Genomic DNA, 21,806 nt, shown 5'->3' with positions numbered 1-21,806 from the left:
ATTAGTTATTCCTTCAACTAGCCAGGCAAGCTTATCTGCCAAGCGTTTGGAATACACGGCAGAGGCCCTGAGCTGGGCAGCTGAATGCTTTGGGGCACAGGCCCCAGCTGAGGGATAGGGTCTTCAAGGCTGTGCCGATTCCTTTCAGAGGGCACGAAGACACGTTCATTTCTCCACTCCATCATCCATCTTGCGATATTGACAGCTACATATGGAGCTGCCACTGCGGGCCCCACACAGTTCTGGGCCCGGAGATCAAATGGTAGACAAGCTATGTGAGCCCTCTGCTCTTGAGGAGCTTACAGGCTAAGGTGAGTGACAGCCATCACTATTATCCCACAAACGATACTCAATTCCAAGTGGTAAAAAGGAAGGAGACATGAGAAGTAACTCTGGGGCCCTGTCAGGTCAAAGGGAAGTTTGAGCTGCTGGCTGAGAGGTGAGGAAGCATTGCGTGAAGAGTAGAAGAAGGCAGGTGGCTGTGCAGGAATAACATCCAGGCATAGGGACTAGCACGTGCAAAGGCCCTGAGGAAGAGGGAACATAGCACATTCAAGGAAAAGAAAAGCAGTACAGCTGGGGCAGAGAAAGTAATTAAAGAGGGAGGGAGAAGAGGGGTCAGGGAGGAAGAGGCGAGCCTCGCAGGGCCAATTAGGATCCGCCATGGTTTGGGTCTCTGGCCTAAAATAATGGGAGACACTGAAGAAGTTTAAACAGCTGAGTGACATGGTCTGATTTTAACCCGACGGGGTACCTACAAGCTGGGCTGGAATCCCCAGTCATTGCATTGCTCCAAGGTTATTTTCTTCTCTGTAAAGTGGGAGTCAGCAGAGCCAGCTCACCAGACCATTACCATTTCATTGGTGTCTACTTACTGCCATGTGGGGATAACCTTCCTTGCTGTGGGTGAGGGAACTGAAGCACAGAGAGGTGAAGTGACTTGCCCAGGGACACAGAGCAGGAGAGTGGCAGATGTTGGTATGTCCCTGAGAAGTCTGTCACCCTCTATCATTATATGGCCCTGGAATGTGGCTGGGTTAAGATAAGAGATAGAAGTGGGCAGGGTGGGTGAGGAACTGGCACTCTGTACACCAGTTGTGTCTCCTTCAAATCTGGCCTCGTCAGATGCACAGAGGAAAAGACCAGGGAGGCAAGGGAGAGGGCACGGATGCTATTTTGGGACCCGGTCATGCATCACAAACCCTGTATGCTAATGCCTTGTGTTCACAGGCAGAACTCTGCCTGGGCCTGAGTTAGAACAGAGCTGGGGAGGCAGTGGCCCTTGGTGATTGCAAGGGCTGTGTGTCCTTGGACCGAGGGTGCTGAGGCAGAGGCTTTCTCAGAAAGATCCCTGGACACGGAGGCCTGCCCCTCCCCCAGCACCTGCATGTCCTACCGGTTACCTTCTCTCCTCACCCGGGCCTTTCCCTGTGGCCTCCTAGGCTCTGCTGGCCATGGGTCCTTGCTCCCTCTTTAGGCTGTTTCAGACTGTTCCTGGAACAGCCATTTGAGACAGGCAGTTGTGCAATGAATCCCGTTTAGAGAAGAGTTTTCTTTGGCCTGCACTGTTATTTAGAAAATGTGAACTGATGCTGTGACAACACGAGATTTTGTATAAGAAGCACAGATGTGTGCCGGGCCCTGTGCTAAATGCTGTGGCCTCAGCGAGAAGAGTCCAGAGGCCCAGGGAGACCAACGGCCAGCACGTGTGTATGCACGGCAGTGACGTTATTGGATGGTGGTCAGGGGGTCTTCAAGGTTGAAGAGGAGGCAGCCAGGTGAAGGAGAGGACGTGTTTGGCAGAGAGAGGGGGGGTCCCAAGGGAGAGACAAGCGTGCTCAGGGTTGGCTGGGCCTGCGCACCAGTGGGGCAGGTCACAGGCGGGCGGGAAGAAACGTGGGTCAGAGGACCTCCGTCTCGCAGGTCAAGGACTTTTGTCATGAGGCCCAGGGGTCAACGAGGGGGGGAGAATGCACAGATGTCAGTAAAGCCCTCACTATCACTGACTAGTTGTTATTGTAGCTGCTACATTGAACAAGAACGACTTGCAGAGCTGGTCAAAAACAACTTGCTTTTTCTCTCCTGCATCAGAAGGGCGGTCTCCGTGCCTCTCCTCCTCCTCCCTTCTCTCCTGCGTAATGAGACAGGCCGAAGTCACTTAAATCCCCAGCCGCAGCCTCAGGACAGGAACTAAAGTGTCCACCTGTCCACGCACCCACCAGCTACTCTTTCGCTTCCCTGGGGGGGGGGGTAAAGCGGAGAGAGGCAAGGGGACGTGATTATGTGGACGTGACCAGGTGGCTCTGCGTTCTCTGCTGGGGCAGCTGGTTCAAGTGTGTTTCTGTGGGTTTTCTGGGGGCTCCCGTGCTGGGGACGCTGGCCGTCACTGCTGGGAGGGTGACGCCTCTCAGTTCGATGGCTGCTGTTTCCTCAGCCTCTGCTTCCTTGGCCATCCCTCTGTACAGTGCTAGCTGCCCCTTCCAGAGGGTCCTCTCAGCAGAACAGGAAGTCACTCCCGCATTTCTCTGCTGCTGGGACCACATCTGTCCCCAGAAACACTCCCAGTCCCTGGCCGGCCCTGAGGGAAGTCAGTCACATCATCAAGGTCCTCTCACGATTGTCATTGTCACCGTCACCGTCATCACCGTCACCATCATCACCACTGTCCATCGATGTCACCACCACCATCATCACTCTGTCGTATTTGTCATCGCCCTTTTCCATCCCCACCATCATCGTCACCATCATCCGTCTGAACCAGGAGTCGGCAAACGTTTTCTTAAAGGACCACACACTAAATACCTTAGGACCCGTGGGCCGTTTGGTCCCTGTCTTCGAAGTCTGCTTTGAAGCCACAGGCAACATGCAATGAAGGAGTTGGCTATGCTCTGAGAAAACTTCATTTACAAACAGAAGCAGGCTGTCGTTTGCTGACTCCTGATCTAAACCAAATTCAGAAATAACGTTTCCATGATGGCGTGGGAGTCCAACAGCCACGCCATCCTCCATCACGGGGCACAAACCCGCCTCACTATAGAACCCTGGCCCGTGCAAATGCTCCCACAGACGCAAAAGCAGAGACCAACATAATTCCACAAACCCCTCCCCTCACTTCCACAGCCACCGCCTTCCTGCCATTTTTAAGACCATCTTAGGAGAAAAAAGTGAGTGGCAGTGGTGGGGGCTAGGAGGTAACCCACTAGGGTGTAAGATTAAAAAGAGAAAAGAGCCTCCAGGGAACATCTTCTCTGCTGGAGGAGCTCGTTGCTGTCTTTTTAAGTCATTTCAGAAGCTCTGAAGGTTTGAGGTCAGAGAATGCTTAGATCTTCAAACCTCAAGGCAGAGATATTTTCTGACACAGCTGCCCCGGCGTTGTCTGACTTCCTGGAACAGCTGAGGAGAGCTGCCAGGGTGAGACTTCTTTGTAAGTTAAGTGGCTTCAGTGATTCTTGCCGATGATGGCACTTTGGGGCCGTGGAAAGTCTGGGGGCAGCTGTGAGTTTGAACATGAGACCCACCATCTGCTCGACCTTCGGCAGCCACTTCACCCCTTGACCCGTATTCAGACTGGCACAAGGGGTGGAGAACACCTGCCCCCAGAGGGGGGTTGCAAGGATTCCACGAAATAAATAAATGTCATGTTTTCTGAAATATTCTGAACTCCAGGGTAGAAACACGAAACTGTTGTTTTTCTCCATGTCTGCTTTTGGCTGTGTCATTGGAACTCGCTTTTCCATCCTTTGTCAATGTCTCAGGCACATGATGGATCCTTACGAGTGCCTGTTCTCTGGATCCAACTTGTTTTCTTTTGATTTCTCCTCCTTGAAAAGCCACTAAGTGTCCTCATTTATTCATTCAACAAATACACGCTGGCATCTGTTCTGCGGCATGTGGCACAGAGATGAAATGGGCCGGTTCACTGCCATCTCGGAGCTCGGGGTCCAAGAGGACAGTTACACAGGAAACTGAGTGAAGCCCTCAGATGGACAAAGTTAGATGGCCCAGGAGGGACTACTGAGAAGGGCAGAACTGGTGCCGCAAAACCACATCAAGGCTACCCTGGGCCACACAAGAGGGCGAGGGAGAGGCAACGTCGGGAACTTTGAGCCTTCAGCTGAGTGCAGAGTGTGGGGGCTTCGTCCATCCCCTTCTCCAGGACCCAAACACGTGCCCATTTCGGAGGTGTTCCAGCACCTTCCACACAGAGGCCATGATCGCCCCATTAGGTTGGCCAGAGAAGCAGTGACGATCGAAAGACTAAGGAGGACAAGTGAGCTGCCAGTGAGCAGAGACATGTGTCCTCTTCCCTCTCCCTCCTCTTCCTTGACCCTTGAAGAGGGGGCAGACAGGAAGTGTCCAGAGACAGATGGGAACAACTCACTGTCCTATGAGATCAGGTCAGGGAGAAGGAACCAAAGAGCAGACTACACCGTCTCCCCAGCACCTAGTCCCCCGAGACTCCAGCCTGGCTGGTGATAAGGAAAATAGAGGAGAGAGGGAAGGGATGGAAGTTAAATAAGACAAGAAGTTGTAGTTTTAAACAGTAGAACTGGACTTCTAATGACCTATAGCATCTGGAAAGCTCTGAGCATTAGCTGAGCACTTTATAGATGATGTCCCTTTCAAACCTCACCACAGACTTCTATGTGAGTCAGGGATTAATTTGGTGGCTAGTTAAAGAAAGCTGCCGCAAACTAGGTTAAGCAGCAGAAGGATTTAGTACTCATATAGTTGGAGAATAATGGGTTAGCTCTTGAAGGAGGGGCAGCAGGAGCCAAACCCCACCTCCAGCCTTCCATCTTTCTTTCCAGCTTTCATTTCTCCCTTTGTTTCTCATCACATGATTATATTTAGTTTGTTTGTTTATGTATATCTATCTAGTTATCTAGCTAGCTATCACCTCTGTATTCAACAGCACTAGGCAGCCACTTCCAATCGCTGCTGTAACAAATTGCCACAAACTTGGTTCCTTCAAACAGCATCCATTTATCCTACAGTTCTGGAAGTCAGAAGTCCAAAATGTGTGTCACTGGGCTAAAATCAAGGTGTTGGTGGGACTACATCCCTCTGGAGACTCTAGAAAAGAATCTTTTCCTGACTTTTCCAGCTTCTAGGGGCCTCCTGCTTTGCTCAGCTTGTGGCCCCTTCCTCCATCTTCAAAGCCCAATGACCAGTTGAGTCCTCACATGACATCACCCTGACACTGACTTTTCTGCATCCTTCTTCCAGTTTTAAGGACGCTTGTAATGACAGAGGACCCACCTGGATAGCCCAGGATAATCTCCGAATTTTAAGGTCAGCCATTAGCAACCTTAATTCCATCTGCAACCTGAATTCCCCTTTGTAATGTAAGGGGACCTATTCACAGGGTCTGCGGATTAGGATGTGGACCTCTTCAGGGACAATGACTCTGCCTGCCACACATCTAACAGGCCAGAGGACTTGGCTTAGGTGTGAGAATGGGTTTGTTAAGAGTCCCCTGAATTGAATTTACTCACCCAAACTACAGGCAGAGCTCTGCTAAGATGGCCAAGCAAGAAGACCAAAACATTCTCTTCCTGGAGGCAGGCAGATACGAAGGAGAGAGAGGGAGTGGGTGTGAGCCAGCATCTTCTCCCTGGCTCCCCACCTGGAGGAGACAGCAAAGAGTGGGGAGAGCGCCCAAGAGTGCCCTGGGGGTGTCTCTCCACAGAAAAGCAATATGAATGGGGAATGTTCCTTTTCAATTCCTACTGATGTTTTGGTACGAGGGGGTTCGGTTTCATGGCTCAGAGAGACCCTTATTTCTACATCCAGACTTGCCTGGGGAAGGGGATGCCTATGGACTGTGGGGCCATGGGCGCTAGAGGGGGCCGTGGAGAGCTTACACCGCACTTCATGCCTAGGTGCGGGAGGGTGTCTGACATGGCTTCCATGACACTCAGTCCGGGGCAGTCATGTCCTGGGGTAACCCCCTCCTGTGGATGGGGGTGGGACCTAGTGGCTTGCTTCTATTGACTAGAACAGAGCAGAAGTGATAGATTGTCACTTGTAAGATTATACAAGACTGTGATCTCTGTCTCTCTGTCTCTGTCTCTGTCTCTGTCTCTGTCTCTCTCTCTCTCTCTCTCTCTCTCTTCCCTCTTGATGCCTTCTATCTCATATTTCACCTGATGAAGGAAGCATTATGTAGAGGAAGTCCACATGTCAAGAAACAAAGGGTGACTTCCAGTCAACAGCCACTGAAGAGCTGGGGCCCTCAGTCCAACAACCTGTGAGGGATTGAATCCTGTCAGCAACTACGTGAGTGAGCTTAATCCTTCCCCAGCCGCGCCTGGAGATCTCCACAGCCCTGGACGCCGCCTTGCCTGCAGCCTGTGAGAGGCCCTGAAGCAGAGGTCTCTATTAAGCCACGCCCAGATTCCTGACCCACAGAAACGGAGATAATAAATTCTGTTGTTCTAAGTCATCATGCTTTGTAGTAATTTGTCACCCGGCACTGGCTAACTAATACATAATTTCTTAGCACAGTGCTAGGCACGTAAATGCCCATGAAACGTATACTAGTTTTGCTACGTCTGACTTCTAAACCACCTTCCCAGCTATCTCTCAAGATTTGCTGAGAGATATCAGGGAGGTGCAAAAATAATTGTGGTCTAAAAGGTTAAAAATAATTGCAAACCTGCAATTACCTTTGCGCCAACCTAATACTTCCAAGGTTAGAGATGCTTTCCAAATATCTTACTTCCTGTTCTCAGCTGTCCCTGAGTCTCACAAAATTAAGGAGCAGATGATAGAAAAATGTTTTTCTTCCTTCTAGCTGGGGAGGCACCTAGAGACTGAAACTGAAGTGAACTGATTGTTTTCTCCCCTTACTTGTGATTTGCTGGTCCTGCATTTGCCCCTCACCCCATGAATTTAGTTGCAGCTCAAATTCCACCCTAGCTGAATAGCTCTAAAGTGGTGTCAGCTAGAAACAGCACGGCCCACATAGAAACAAGCCTCCCATTCTCACAGTTGCCATAGAAATAAGGGAAAAGGTGACTAATAAGAAAGCTTTGCCTGGATCCTGGTAAACGGACCCAGCCACGATGCCCAGCATATTGCTCACATACAAGGTTCTCTGGAGCTTTACTCAGATGAACGTTTCCAGGGAAGCTGGCTCTCCTGGGTCCCAGGAATGTTGTGCATGAACTCGTAAGACAAACCATGCTCTAGAGATGTCTATGTGGTGATCTCCTATGTCTGATAATAAGCTGCCTTGGGGAGCCACCCCATTCCTCTCTTGGCTGTACCACTGAGGGCTTCCAGATGGGCACGTGCCCCAAGCCAGCCAGAGAGGCTATGTTCTGGGATCCTTCTGGAACCTACTGGAAAAGAGAAGCATTTCTAAATCAGCAGCAACAGAATGTAAGTATGGGTTTACTTGTGGCCACCATATCAAGATAACTACCTTAAAATAAAGGGGGGACACAGAGAGAAGCAAACTAGAAAGAGACAGAAAAAGAGGAAGGCAGAGTCCTCGAAGTATCATTTGAACATTTAAATCCATGTATTTCTGACCAGATTTCAACCCTAGACTTGTTGGTCACGTGAGCCAGCCAATTTCATTTGCACTTAGGTCTAATGAAAGGGTTTCTGTCCTTTACAAAGGAAAGATACCTGTTAGGGATTGAATTGTGTCCCCCCCCCCCATCCCAATTCATGTGAAATCTCAACCCAGTACCTCAGAATGTGATCTTACTTAGAAATAGGGTCATGGTAGATAATATTAGTTAAGGTAAGCTACACTGGAGTAGGGGGGCCCCTAATCCAATATAACTGGTGTCCTTATACAAAGATGACATGAGGACACGAGGAGCAGGCCATGTGATGACAGAGGCAGAGATTAACACTGAAGGTTCCCAGCCACCACCCAAAGCTAGGTTGTCCCCAGGAAGGTTGTCCCCAGAGTCTCAGAGGGAGCCCGGCCCTGCTCACACCTTAATTTTGGACTTCTGGCCCCAGAACTAGGAGAGAATGGATTTCTGTTGTTTTACGTCACCTAGCGTGTGGCAGCGCTGGGAGACTCATCCGACACCTGGCTGGTGGAAACACCATGAACGGAAGCAATCATCTGACAGCAGCGTTTGAGGTGTGACTCTTCACTCTCTTTCTCTCTCGCTGTGTGACTTTGGACAGGTTTCCTCGCCTTAGCCTCCTTGTCTGAGAAAGGAGGAGCACAGGCTCCTGCAGCGCTGTGGGCATTTACCCAAGATGTTTGAGAAGGGACCTTGAGGTGCCTGTTACTCAATGACCCTTTGCAGAGGGAAAATGGAAGCCTTGAGGGCACGTGCTCAAGGATTTTAGTTTTAAACATGAAGTCTCACTAGGTTTTTGCCTCCTTTTTCTTTTCCTCTGGTGAAAATTTAGATTTGTTTAGCCATCTGTTTTTGACATCATTTCGTTTTAGAGGAGCCCCTTGTTGGGACTGTTTATGAAGTCCCTGCTTTATTTCCCAGCAAAGTTAGTTTCTATCATTCCTCAGAGCTCAGCCTTCCTCATGTTGACAATAACAAAGGCTATCGGACTGAAGGACTCTGGGAAGAGGATTTGGTTCCCAGTGGCAGGCCTTGATTTCCATGGGCAAGTAACTTATCAAGGGCGAGAAAAGAAAGAGGGAGACACACCTTTTGGCATTTTCTCCATTTGTTTACCTATGTGCATTACCTAATTGTTCTGAGTGGAGTGGGTGTGGGGGTTCAGCTGATTGAACCTCCTTGTTCTAAAGTCTTGTGGGGAGTCAGGGACGAGCCATGTTTCTTCAGGAGTTGGTGGAAGGGGATAGGCTGGCAATAGGCATTTCGTGGGAGGGTAGGAGGGAAGAAAAAAGAAAGGACCCTGCACAAATAAAACCTCTAGATTAAGGTTTTAAAATATGGTGGTTCTAGAGGCATTAAGTTCTGAGCAAAATTCCTATGAAAGCCTAGTCACATGCTTTCAATGTGAACCACATTTGAAAACAATTAATTACACTGAATCATATTTTTCTGCCCTGGCCATCCTCTCCCCATAGCCTCAGTATTTTGCAATGGGAACAGCCCACATGTAAATGACATTGTCAGGCTCTAACCACCGTCATGCATTTTTCTTTTTTTTTTAAATCACACTGATCCATATAGACTTCACCATTTTCCCTCCACTGTACTTCAAACCAGGCACCAAGTTCTAAGACCAAGTCTGTCTTGTGTCTGTGCAACCAAACGATAGGCACTGCTGCGGTGTGTCGGCTGTGGGGACCATTTGAGAGCAATTCCACTTGTGCATGTTTTGTATTTCACCTGGGTGTATGTGTGTATGTGTTTACTGTTCTCAACATAACTCAGATCTATAAGTCAGACTGTCACAAGCCACCACCCCATGGCTTTGAGAGGACTGGGCTCTTCCGTTAGATTTCTGCCAGTTTGGGAAGGCTCACGTACCCATGACTCCCTCTGCCTCAGGTCCTACAACAACCTAAACACAAGACTCGGTCCCAGCAATGGTGTCTAGGGGAAACCCACTTGGATAAAACATTTTGAGAAGCTCTACAGTTCTCAGGGAAGATGCGTGGGGCGTGGAGTGTGGAAGAAGGGTGACATGCCCGCTCTCCTATCTGCACTGAGGATCAAAACACATTTCTGGACTTTTTTCATTCATTGCAGTTAAGGGAAGACCTGTGTGGCTTAGATATGCTAGGGGTGCAGGGGGCCGCATCGTCCACTCCAAGTGGCTCAGCCAAGTGCAATGAGATGCTTTCTCCTAGAAAAATACCAGTGAATAAAAAAAAAGTCTCCCTTTTTTTACTTTTTGTAAATATATCCCTGTATTAGTTTGCTAGTGCTGTTGTAACAAAATATCAAGTAACTGTAATTTATTGTCTCACAGTTCTGGAATCTAGAAGTCCACGATCAAGTGTTGGTAGGTCTGTTTCTTCTCAATGTTCTGGTCCAGGCCTCTCCTTGGTTTGTAGATGATGGTCTTCATGTTCACATGGTGTCCTTCTTGCATGTGTGTCTGTCTCCAAATGGCCCCTTTGTTAAGACCCAGTCCTATTGGATTGGGGCCCACCCTAATGACCTTACTTTAATTAGATTACCTCTGTAAAGAACCTATCTTCACATAAGGTTACATTCTAAGGTACTGGGGACTAAGACTTCATATGGGAAGTCTGTGAAGGCCTTAGCTGTATGAGACTCTGACCACAAGTGTGGCTGCCTTGCCAAAGCTTATCTGGGAAGGCAGAATGTCAACCTTTTGAGTTATTATTGTTGGACAAATGATTAAAATCTGGCTCTTCAAAATGTAAGTAATTAACAGCTTTGGTGATTCTCTGCAAAGGATTTCAGTTGGACCGAAGGTGGTGGGCTTTAATTAACCCTTATTGTTGGCAACATGGGTTTTCCCGCATCAGTGTGGGCTTATAGAGAGGTGTTCCATCATGTTGCTAAATTTGCTATCACCTTGCTCATCTATGGTGAATCTGCACTCTTACCCTGACATACAGAGAGCAAATATAACTCCAGAAGGCTCGGGGGAGGGATCCCAAAGTAGACCTAGTGTGTGCCATAGAGACAGAGAGACGAAGGAGCATGCTTGGACATCGCCTCGCTAAGCCCATGTCATTTCCTGGGCGGAAGTTATGCTAGGACTACAGAATTTATATTTGGTGTATGAAGGTGAGCAATAGACCCAATGATAATAGCAACAAGAGATGTATTATTAGCCGCTTGGACAGAAAGGAAAAACTCAACCTCAGAGAAGTTAAGAGACTTCCTGGAGGTCACATGACTTCAAACAACTGAGCCAGAATTTCAACTTAGATTTGATGCCCCCCAATTTTTTTCAATTACAGTTGACATTCAATATGATTTTATATTAGTTTCAAGTGAACAGCATAGTGGTTAGACATTTACCTAATTTAAGAAGTGATCCCCTTGATAAATCTAGTTAGTACCCACATGGCACCATACGTAGCTATTACAATAGTATTGACAATATTCCCTATGCTCTATTTATAGCCCTGTGACTATCTTGTAACTACCAATTCTTAATCCCTTTACTTTTTTCACCCATGCTCCCAACCTCTCTCCCATCTGGCAACCATGAGTATGTTCTCTGTACCTACGAGTCTTTCATGAAAGATTTTGTGACCACAGAATATATGTCCAGCCCTGTAGTGGTCGTGTTTCATTAGCCCTGGGTTTTCTTTTGAGAATCTCCGTTCCTTCACTCTTGGGTCACTTTTTTTTCAAGTGAGGCTAACCTCACCTATTCCACTATAAGATTGGAGGTTGGACACATGACCGAGCCTGGCCACTCAGAGTCATGACAGTTGGTTCAGGAGTGGGCATATGACTCAATCGAAGCCCGTGAAATCTGCTGGAGGGGCTTTTATGGGGTGTTGAATTTGGAGCTGCTGGTGGTCATTTTCACCTATACTTGGGAAGAAGCTGCCTGACAATGAAAGAATCACAAGAGAAAATAGAGCTAAAGTCAGGGTTATCCCTAGACGTTTCATTCACATGAACCAATAAATTTTCTTTTGTTGCTTAAATCAGTTTGAATTGAGTTTTTGATATCTGTGCTCCAAAGAGTAGAGGTTAATGTTTTCGGGATTACCTTGAGATTATTATCTTCACATAATGCCTACAGTCACCTTTTTTCCCACCTTTTTTCTTTAGACAATGTCTGTTGGCTCCCTCCTCTAGTTAAGCTGCAGCGATTGTTGCAGCTGAGGGGTGCGCTGTTTTCTCTTCTGGTTGGTCTGTGGATTTCTAGGCGATGTGGGAAATTTAAAACCTAGGGTGGTCATCATTATCCCACAGGAACCCACATGTTCAGAAAACTGGGAAATTTGATCAATTTACTGATGGTTCCAGGCTCTGACTCCATCAAGGCCACTTCTGCCACACCACAGCTGTTGAGCTTTGAGAACCCAAGCGCCCTGCCCCACCAGTCGATCCAGCAATTACTCTCAGGGGGGTGCGCTCAGGAAGCACCATTTACCAGGCATCTTGTCTTCCCAGAAACCGTATAAGTACCTTTATGCCTCCATACCTCTGCTTATGCTGTTACTTCTGCCTCAGGTGTCCTCTGCCTACTGCTCCATCTGGAAAAATTCCATGCATCCTTCAAATTCTGCTCAATGGCAGCCTTAGGAAGCTCTCCCCCTGCTCACCCCCACACCAACTTACTCTGTTGTGTTAGTGTGTTTCTGCTTCTACTGCATTAAAGCATCACTTGGCTGAGACCCCCACGTTGTAGTGTGTATTCCACTGGACCTAACATTCATTCCCTGTCTTACCAAACCCAGAAGTCTTGAAGGTCAAAGAACGTGCCTAATTTGTCTTTGTGTCCCAAGAACCCAGCACAGTGCTCAACATAGAGTAGCTGTTCTCAAACCTTTATTGAATGAATGAGCAAGTACTTACATAGCTCACGCCTGGTTTGCCTCTAAGACAGCTCCATGGATAGAGAGCAGTCTCACAAAGCCCTTCTCACCATTCCCCAAGGCGCAGCTGACATCGCAGACTCCAGCCTCCAGTTAGGAAGCCACTCGGCTCTTGTATTCTGCTTCATTATTACTTTTTTTAAAAAAAGAAAACAATATGATACTTCCTTAGTGCTCCCCAAAGCATACCAATCAGCATACTAATCACTCCTAAGTGTCATCTGAATCTGCCAATTTCATAAATTTGCATATTTTCCAATCAGTCCCTCCCCCCCTTCATGAGCTATTCTTGGAAGAGCTGCACTCCCTCCATATTGCTCAAACTGTCTTGATTTTTATTTTGCTTTGTAAAGACAGATTTGTGAGATGATGAATTAGTCATTGCCAATTTCATGCGTCTGCGCTCCCTGCGTTTACACCTTATATTTATTCAGCCTCATTCTCCCCTTCTGGCTCCAGATGGTGTGGCAATATAGCCTCGGTGAGGAAGGGAGGAAACTCACCCTCCCTCCCTTCCTCCTCCCTCCCTCCTCCCATGGTTTCAGCTCCAGCTTCACTGTGCCAGGTTTGAATGGCACCCTCTGACAAATGAGCCTCCTCCTGCAGCGTTCCTGGCCTCTTAGGAGCCCAGAAATGCGAGCGAGACAATGGGGCCATCAGATCCAGACTCCTCACTCCAGTTCCCCAAATAAAACCACAGTGGGACAATATTTTGAAATATTTGCAGCTATGTTTTTTGCTAAAGGCTTCCTCTATTCAGGCAGGGGCCACCAGTGTATCAAGAGAAGACTGACACAATGGAACTGTGGCACAAAAGAATCACATGTTTAGATTTTCAAAGTCGAAAGTCCTGGTGACAAATGGAAAGATTTGGAAGCACATATGATTGGGTTAAAACAGCAACGTGTCTTGCCTTCTTATGCCTGCAATGGGAGTCTAGACAAGTATGTGAAACAAGGGCTAGGATGGTGGAAAAAGGGTCAGAGACAAAGACGTTAGTGGTCCTTGAAGAAGCACCCTGCCCCTGACATCCCCCAAAGCTGAGTCCCTGGGAGGGAACAGACCACCGAGCATGGAAATCCCAGGTGACATTGGGGCCATCTGAGAGTGGATGAGATGTGCCGTGATTTCCAGAGGGAGACCAGGGCGGTGGCAAGTTTGTTTAGCTCCTCGACCCCTAGAGTAGAAATGGTGCTGTGTTTATCACATTTAGATAAAGAAGGACAGAGGCTGGAGACAAGCACCGAGCATCTCCTGTGATCAGAAACTTTCTGATCCCTGAGAGACGATGGGGACAGGAGCAGACAAGGGGGTCAAGGGGGTGGGACCTGGAGAAAACGAGGAGTCAGGAGTGAGTGAGGTCACGCGGACACATGTAGGGGGGACAGCTGAGGGTGCTAAGGAGTGGTGGACACTCAGTCCACACCCGCATGGACACAGGACACCAGGAACAGATGGCCCACTCCCACAAAGCCACGGCCATACATAAACCTGCGGGAACTCAGACAGTAGGGGGTGGGGGAGTGACGAAGACCCTGACTTGCTTGTTGAGACTCTATGTTGCTTGAGGTCATCTGGACACCGCTGAGATTACCCCAAATGGACTGGCGAAAGGAGGCTGGAGCTAAACATTAAGGCTAGTGTCAGGACAAGTGGAAGAGAATTAGGTCTGGCACATGTGTTTGGGCCTGGGATTTAGAAACACTGTGTGTCCTAGTGAACAAAAGGACCTGAGCTGACTTCTAAGTTTCTGTGACTCTTAGAGCCCTAAAGGGAAATTCGGAGCTGCTCAGGGCAACCACATGTTGTATGGATTTGGACGTTTTATGCACAGAGTTGGGGGGTCCCCCAGCCACCGAGGAGGATCTCCTTGATCTTCAACTTTCCAACACCTCCAGAAGCTCTGATCGTGTCAGAAAAGCTAATTATAGTTCTCAACACAGATGTCCACACAAGAACATTTTACAGGGATATTTTCAGACATCTGTGGGGTGTGTGTGTGTGTGTGTGAGAGAGAGAGAGAGAGAGAGAGAGAGAGAGAGAGAGAGAGAGAGAGAGAGAGAGAATGCAGAAAGTGAAAGGAATGAATGGCAAAAAGCTTCCAGGAGCAGAGGGTCTTAAAGGTGTTTAGATGTTGGGGTCCCTCAGGTTGTGGGTTCCTCAGAGAGTGTTGTGAAGAAGGGACATCTGGACCAGGACGGACATTGTTGGCAGAAATGTGACCAGTCACTTTATGTTGCTTGTAAAGCTTAAATATAGTTCATTTGCAGGCGATGAAATATAATGAGTTATACAAAGAACGGTCAGATTCAGCCCAATCGGCTTTGCCCAAGTTTTCTCATTAATGTTGATTCGCTGTGTTTGCCTCCCATATGTCACTTGTGCACAGACTCGCTAAAAACTGGCATGAAGGGTCAGCAGAAAACTCTATGGGTGAGGCGCATTGTCCCCAGTTCACATTCAGCTTTTTCATTCGGTCTCGTTAGCAGTGTGGCCTCGTCAGTCACCTGACTTTGAGACCCCAGTCCAGTGCTTCACCTACCGTCGGCCCTCCACCAATCGGGACTCAGAATAATAATAAGAGCAGTAATTATTATCACCCCCCTGGTTCCCGTCCCTGACTGCATGCTGTGTGAGGCCCCGACAGTTCTGAATATCCTGCACCCCTGAGAAGCTGCTGTCCCCTCAGGCTTTCATTCAAGCATCACAGGCACAGGGAAATATCTGAGAAGGCCCCAGCCTGAAGGGACAGAGGCACTCAAGGACTTGGGTTCGAGTTGCCACAGAGGGAGGGGATCTGGGGACAGCTTCACTGTGGAGCTACAGGCACTTGTCTTGTGCAGGCCCCAGCGGAGAGGTCAGAGTCGGGAGATGACCGCTGCAAAGTAAACAGGGCGACAGCACAGCCCTATAGCCCCACATTTCACGCGACAGCAGGTAGCGTGGGAGCATGGCTCCAGCCCAGCTGGCGCCTAATTTGTAGCAAGTGAGAGCATTTCTAATGGAGCGTTGCTTGGGTCCCATCTCTCCAAACACCCATTTTGCTCCATCTTTTCCTGCTAATCAGGGTCCCTGGGGAGCAGCTCAGCAATTACAACTCCCCCACCACATTGGGGCTCTTCTCCCTCCTTACCCCGGTCCTCTGGGCCTTTGTCTGTAGCCACAAAGCTTCCAGCAGCTGCATTGCCACTCTTTTGTGGCTGTCACCATGGTGGTGCAGCTTTCCCCTAAGTATACAGTGGGTGGTGTGCAGAATGATTTTAGAGGGTACATGGGTGAACATTTATAGACTCAAACTTATTTAATGTGTGTCACGGACCGACCTATAGCCCCCTCAAAGTCGTATGTTAAAGCCCTAACCCTCACTGTGACTGTTTTTGGAGACAGAGCCGTTAAAGAGGGAATTATGGTGAACTGAGGTCATTAGGGTGGAGCCCTCGTCCAGTAGGACCGAGATCGCTGTCAGAACAGGCGAGACACCAGGGTGTGCACCGTCAGAGGACAGGCCAAGTTTAGACACAGGGAGGAGATGGCTGCGTATAAGCAAGGAGAGAGGCCTCACCAGAAACCGACCCTGCCAACGCACTGATCTCGGACTTCCAGCCTGCAGACCCGTAAGAAAATGAATTTCTGTTAGTCACGCCACCCTGTCAGTGGCACTTGCGTAGGGCAGCGCCAGAGCCTGATACCATGTGTACCAGGGAAATGTAGATCCTCGGAACATCAAAATGCAATCTCATAGGTGATACCGCTCAGGACGAGGCTTCATTTTCTGAGATGAAGAAAAATGTTACACAACAGAGCTTGGCGGGCCAAGGAAGAGCAAAACTAACTGTAGCGGTGTTCGTCCACTAACTGGAGATTAGCTGGCGCCGGCGAAGGGGAAAGGTGGCATAAGGCCGCCCTGAGTGTGAAGTTTAGCTTTGCCCCTTGTTGTCTGTGTGAGTTTGGGAAAGTCAACTGCTCTGAAGTCGGGCGCCCGTTGGACTAAAACAGGCAACAGAACTTCATGTTTTGACTTTCTGTTAGTGTGTCTGTCGGTTCCATGGGCCGTGGGCACCTTCAGCACCAGGCTGGGTCTGCGCCCATGTTCCTGGGGCGCAGCCCAGGACCTGCCACTAGTGGGACGGCAAGTGGGGAGGAAGGCCACACGGTGTGCCCTTGGCAACATCCTTCCGTTTACCTGAAACCTGAGTCCTCATCTCTAAAATATCTACGTCAAGGTCTGGTTTTGTTTGGGGAATTAAATGAAGCAATCCCTGGAAAGTACTTAGCACAGTACCTGGCATAGTTTAAAAGCTAAACAAATGTTTATCATTGTTACTAGTTCTGAATAAATGATAGTTGAATAAAACAGTATGTGTTTAGTCAAATGGATCGATGAGTAGTTAGTGGATGAGTGGGGGGGGGGTGGCTGGGTAGGTGGATGGATGGTTTTCTTAAATCAATGAGTGTATGTATGTGTGTATTTGTAAGTGAATGAGTTGGCAGATGAGTGGATGGATGGATGAAAAAACTTTTTGAATGAAGAGTGGTTAAGTAGGATATGTGGGTAGATGAGCAAATGGATAGGCTGTGGCTGACCCATTTGAACCATCACCTGCTTTTTGCATAGCAAAAAATGACCAGAACATTAAAGATAGAGAATGAAGGTGGCCTTCGGAAAAAGAGTTTTGGTTAACTGCTATGTGGCAGTTTGAGACTGTTCTCCCTTTTAAATGGAAAGCCTGATTATGAGATGATTGACAGTCTTCTTTTCTAAAAAAGAATATTTTGTTTTTCAATGACAGTTGGCATACAATATTATATCAGTTTCAGGTATACAACAGAGTGATGAGACATTTATATAACTTACGAAGGGATCATCCCGATAAATCCAGCACCCATCTGACACCATAGTTATTACAATACTGACTGTATTCCCCATGCTATACGCGACATCCCCATGACTATTTTGTAACTACCAATTTGTACCTCTTAATCCCCTCCCCCTTTTCACTCATCCCCTCAACTCTCCTCCTCCGCCCCACAATCCAGTGGCCATCAAAATGTTCTCTGTATCTATGAGCCTGTTTCTGTTCTGATTGTTCGTTTATCCTGTTCTCTAGATTCCACATATAAGTAAAATTATATGGCATTTATCTTTCCCTGTCTGGCTTACTCCACTCAGCACAATTCCCTATAGGTCCATCCAGATAGTTGCAGATGGCAGATTTCATTCTTGTTTATGGCTGTCCTCTTCTTAAAGACACAGAAGGGAGAGGGTTGCTTTATGTCAGGTGCTTTGTCCTCTCCAGATTTCAGATTTCCTAGCCATTTCACTCCCCCTGTCAGAAGCCCGTTTACTCCTAACCTGATTAGCAAAAACTCTTTGAGCCCAATCAGACCTGGCCTCCAGGTACAGCCTTATTTGCAGACAAGCCCTGGGTAATCTATCATACCGATTTAATTACCAAGTGTCATCCTAGAGACAATGAACCTTTCTGTGCAGTCAGGCAGGTTTCTAGTCAGGCTGGGAAACTGCCAAGAAAGCACTAGCCACAGGAGTTTCGTCACGGGCTCTAGTTCCTTTAAAATAATCTAGTAATTGTCTCAGAGTCTCCAAAAGGGCCAGGTTCTCGGGGCGGCCAGGTGTTTGTGGCTTCATCCAAACAGCCTTGCTGGATTGTCAGAGCGTCCAATGGGGGCAGTGTTACAGACCAGTTCTCAGGGGCCCAATAGAGTTAAAATAAAAATGTGAGCCAATACACACACCTATCTGTCTCTCTCCCTTTTCTTTTTCCCCCTAGTTCAGGGATAATTCATAGAGCTGAGGCATTGGTCTTTTTATGGAGACCCCCATTTCTAATTCCTCTCTGCTTTTCCCTCTGTGCCAGAGGTTACCCTGGACCCTACCCAGGGACCGACCTTGGAAGCAGGCAGAACAGGCTTCCAGGCAGAGCTCTGGGCTGGTTACTCAATGCCCCTGAATCTCTCTTTCCCTGTCTCTAAAACGGGACCAATAAACCCTTGCTCATAAGCTTGCTTTAAGAATACAGTGAAATTATTATGTACCTTACTTGCTTCTTTGTTCATATCAAAACCTTGCAAAAACTTTGCATGGTGCCATTCAGTCAATAATTTTTAAACACCAACCACGTGTAAAGAACTGGGCCAGACACGGGAGATGCAAATGGTGCCCCATTGTCTTCCTTCTGTGAAGCTGGACATGACGCCCACACAAGTGGCTCCTGTGCTACTATGAAGTGACCAGCGAACGAGCGACGGCAGAAAATGGAAAGACAGAAGACTGGTCTTTTATGATCTTGTCAGGCCATGGCCCCGAGACGGCCCTGCCCACCTCCAGTCTTTCTGTCTGAGGAAAATCAATCCCGTGTACACTTACGCTCCCGCTAGCCAGGTACTGTTACTTATATCGCATGGCTTTCTTACATCATACGTCCACACTGCCAATACCACGTGCTGCTTTCACGGCACCGTGGGAAAGTCCAGCTAACAGTAAGCCACTAAAACCGGTCTCAGGCAAGACGGAGCCACACGGGGGGCTCACCTGACCGAGTGGTTCTGGCTTCGTCCCACATTTCCATCTCATGATGAAGGTGCACCTGATTCCACATTTGTCCCTTCTCTGCTTCATATTCAAAACCATTGGGGACCTTGGTTTAATTACCGATTAGTCAGGGTCACAGCAGGCTACGGATGGCAAACCCAAGGGTGTACCTGCAGAGGCGATTTACAGAGGGGCAGGCGGGGTGACCAGAACCCACAGGGCTGATCCCGCTCCTCTGGCTGGCACCCCCAGGCCCACGGATGCCAGAGATGGGAAGGGAGCTCGTAGTGCCTGGAGGCAGCTGTGGACGCAAAGAAGGGCCGTGGGACAGGAGCTGTGGCAGTAGACACAGCCAAACACCGGTGAGGCAGGAAGCAGGTGAGGAGGGAAGGGAATACCCAACCTCTCCTTGCTCCGGCCAGAGCCTCCCATTGGCTGAGCCCGTAGGAAGCCGAGGGACCAGGGAAGGGAGGGAAGAGGGCCCGGGGGTGGGAACAAGCAGAGAGTGACTAGCACGAAGGCCTTTGTTCTATTCGCCTTAGAGCCTCCCAATCGTGCCACACTAGGAACACAGCTGCCACCGACGGTACAAATATAATACTTTGCACCTGCTATGGTTCAGGCTACAAACCAAGGCTGCGCCATTTTGTACCTCACAAAGTCCCCACCACAGCTCTACGAGAGAGGTGCTCTTAGTGTCCCGATGTTATAGACAAGAAGCCACATCTCCATGGTTCCCATTTCTGCCCAGCCATCCCTCATAGTGGTCCCACCCAAAAAAACAGTATGCACAGTAAGATTCAGGGAGGGGGGAACCTGCCACCCTGGCACCCTTGCTGTACAGATGGCCCAAGGCATGAAACTGGGCTGTCTGGAGATACACCCCATCACAGTGGCCCAAACCCCTTAGGACAGCAAAGCATCTTGAGTCTTCAAGCCATTACTGATTTAAAATCTTGCCAAGTGCCTGCATGTCATGAAAGCATTGACACTTTGGCCCACGTGAATGACTGCTGTGTGGGCAGCCATCACCTTTCTCCTCCATGAGTCCCACGGCCTGAGATGCTCCCAGAGGAAGCCGGCCCCCGAAAACAGCTCCTTTAGGCTTTTGGGGGGTATTTGTCGCTTTGTCTACTTATTTATTTTTGACAAACGTGTTTACGACTTCTTTTCACCTGACTTTAAAGAGCTATTTTCTGTTCCTTAAATAACCTGCGTGAGCTAATTAGTAACTCATAAAGAAAACGAAATCGTGTGAAATTAGGCAGAGCGAATTACTCATGGCTGTGTTTCGTGCTGTCACCTTCCAATGGCATCTCCATTTGAGGGGGAGAGAAAACAATAATGAGAGTGTGACAAAGTCCCCCCTCATCTCCTTCCCACAATATAAGCCCATTTACTATCATGGTGAAACTATGCAGTGGTAGCCCAGCAAAATAACGATTATGATAATTGCAATCATGGTCAAAACCAGTGGGGTTTAGTTTGGTTTCTTTACTGAAAAGAATAAAAGGTGGTAATACTTCTCCCAATCTACCATTCTCTACTTATTTGAAAATTGCTTATTGAGAATCCTACTGTGTGGCAACTACTGATTGTTTTGGAAAACTTGGCCAGGCAATGTCACCTCCAGGAAGCCTCTCCCAACCCAAGCTTCTTACCACACAGCCTGGAATTTACCTGCTGTCCCCCCACAGAACCCCAAGCTTCCTGATGGCCAGGGTCGTATCTCATTCACCCACTCTACCTCACCAAAGGCCTGGCTTCTTTCTCAGCACCCACAAGGGCTTGAAAAATAGATAAGGAATAAACACGTGAATAAAAGTGATACAAGAAATTGAAAGTAAGCTTAATGATTGATTCATTCAATAAATAGCTATTGAGCCTATGAAGTGCCCGGCAGTCCTCTAGCTGCTTGGGCTATGCCAGGGAGCAAGACAGAAAAAAAAATCTCTGCCTTATTGAAGCTCACAGTCCAGCCAGAGGAAACAGAAAATAAACACAGTAAAAAAGGAGAATGCTGAATATGTTAGAAAGTGATAAGTACCATGGAAAAACCCCACAGTTCAGGGAACAGCTTTGGAGTGATAGAGGGGGGATTGCAATGGAAAGGGTAGGCTGGTGGGCCTCACCACGCCTTCCATGTGTGAGGAAGGACTCAAAGGAGGGGAGGGTTCCCCCCCCCATGTGAGGGGGATGCCCATTACAATATGCAACTATAGCAGGCCAGTCAAAAAGTATGGAATCCACAAAACCACATATTTTGCAGCCTTCGCAAATAATTGTTATATAGATCTCTATTTCTGTAGGAAAATATTCATTTTAAGTAAAAAATAAAAAGATGCAAAATGACTTACATTTTTTTTTTCTCAAAGGATCGATGGCAAAACTATCTGAAAGGATTATACCAAAATATTAACAATGGTTATTTCTGAATGGCAGGAATATGTGTTTTAATTTTGTAACATTGTTTTTCACATTTCCATCTTTTATCCATCCAAAATTGATTTTCATGTGAAGAAGGATTTTGATTTCATTTTTCCCATAGGGATGAAAATTGTCACATGCACTAATTATTGAATAATTCCACAATGCCCACTCTGTCATGTGTCAAGTTGTCATGCAACGTGTAGGAGACCTCTGGGAATCCACTTCCTCTGTGCTTTTCCACTGGTCTATTTGTCTGTCTCTCTGGAATGTCAAACTATGTTGCTGTTTGGTAGGGCAAGTCCCCCCATCTTGTTATTCTTCAGAAACTACTTTGCTATTTTTTGGCCCTTTGCCTTTTCACTTTAGAATCAGCTT

The sequence above is a fragment of the Rhinolophus hipposideros genome (assembly GCF_964194185.1).
Source record: "Rhinolophus hipposideros genome assembly, chromosome: 23".
Lineage (NCBI taxonomy): Eukaryota > Metazoa > Chordata > Mammalia > Chiroptera > Rhinolophidae > Rhinolophus > Rhinolophus hipposideros.
This window is presented reverse-complemented; position numbering follows the sequence as displayed.